Source organism: Orycteropus afer, unplaced genomic scaffold (genome assembly GCF_000298275.1).
Source record: "Orycteropus afer afer isolate SDZICR_OR568_19922 unplaced genomic scaffold, OryAfe1.0 scaffold00126, whole genome shotgun sequence".
Classification (NCBI taxonomy): Eukaryota; Metazoa; Chordata; class Mammalia; order Tubulidentata; family Orycteropodidae; genus Orycteropus; species Orycteropus afer.
In genome coordinates this window covers 272,539-274,073 of record NW_006921713.1, presented here as the reverse complement: position 1 = coordinate 274,073, position 1,535 = coordinate 272,539, and the positions used below count along the sequence as shown (strand labels likewise).

The following is a 1,535-nucleotide window of genomic DNA, read 5'->3' as shown; positions in this document are numbered from 1 at the left end:
CTGTAACTTCAAATTCCTTAGCCTAAAATTCAAGATTTTGTACAATATAGCTGTAACCCACTTTTCAAATATCCCCTCCCCAACTCAAAACTTGTATTATAGTCTAGATGGTTCACTTATTGCTGACCAAATGCATATCATTTATTCTAGTTATCTCATTCTGCTCCCATTTACCTTCTCCATCCACTCCAACCTTCCAAGACTCAACTCAAACAGTTCATTCTCTCTGAAGCTCCACCCCACCAATTTGGCATTCATTGTCTTATCTCAACTCTTGAAACTTTTATCATTCCCATTCACCTTTTAGTTCCAATTGGACCAAAAGTTTACTTAGTGTAAGAATGGTGGGAAATCCATTATGTATACCTCACAATGCAGATAATGTTGCTGTTGTGTGCCATCCAGTTGATTCTGATTCATAGGGACCCTATAGAACAGAGTAGAAGTGCTCCACAAGATTTCCACATCTTCTATCTGAGGAGTGGCTGGTGGGTTTTAACTGCTAACCTTCTGGTTAGCAGTCAAATGCTGTAAGCACTATACCACCAGAGCTCCTAATCTTTATGAAAGAAGCACTGGTGGAGTAGTGGTTAAGGCATTTGGCTACCAACCAGGTTTGTGGTTTGAACTCATTAGCCACTCCATGGAAGAAAGATGAGGCAATCTTCTACAAAGATTTACAGCCTTGGAAACCCAATGGGAGTCTCTATGAATTGGAATCAACTTGATGGCAATGAGTTTGGTTTGGGTTTGGGGAATCTTTATAGGATCAGATCTCTCCTGCAGGGCAGTTCGTGGGTTCCAACAACCAACCTTTTGCTTAGCAGCTGAGCACTTAACCATTGTGCCACCAGTAAGTGTTTGTTTAAAATAAATGAATGTTGGTTTTTCCACTGTAGAAATTTGTATGATGATTCCTTAAAAAGTTGGAAATAGAAATACCAGTTGATCTAGCAATCATATTACTAGGTATGTATCCTAAAGAAATGAGATGCAGGACATAAACAGATACATGGACACCCATGTCATTGAAGCACTATTCACAATAACAAAGAGATGGAAACAACCTAAGTGCCTATCAACCAAGGAATGGATAAACAAATTGTGGTACATACACACAATAGAATACTATGCAGCGACTCATAGCCACCCCTTTTTGGGTTTCTGAGGCAGTACATCTTTATAGAACTAGATTACCCAGTCTTCCTTCCATGGAGTGGCTTGGGGGGTTTGAATTGTCAACGTTCTGGTTAGCAGTCAAATGTCTTAGGCATGACACCATCAGAGCTCCTAAAAAAATAGTATAGAATCTACAAAACACCACATAATGTGGATGGACTTGAAGGACATTATGTTGAGTGAAATAAGTCAAACACAGAAGGACAAATATTGTATTAGTCTACTATTGTAAAATGTCAAGGAAAGGTTTATACACAGAAGGAAATATTCTTTGCTCATTACCAGGGATGGGAGGGAAGATTAAATTCTTCTATAGGTTGTAAATATATATATATATATATACACACATATGTACA

The 1,535-nt window shown here is 38.3% G+C and overlaps 1 protein-coding gene across 1 annotated transcript in view; it reads left to right on the top strand.

Annotated features, from left to right (window-relative positions):
• Positions 1–1,535, top strand: part of PIK3C2G (phosphatidylinositol-4-phosphate 3-kinase catalytic subunit type 2 gamma) — a 654,890-nt gene that overhangs the window by 573,618 nt on the left and 79,737 nt on the right. The window lies entirely within an intron of this gene.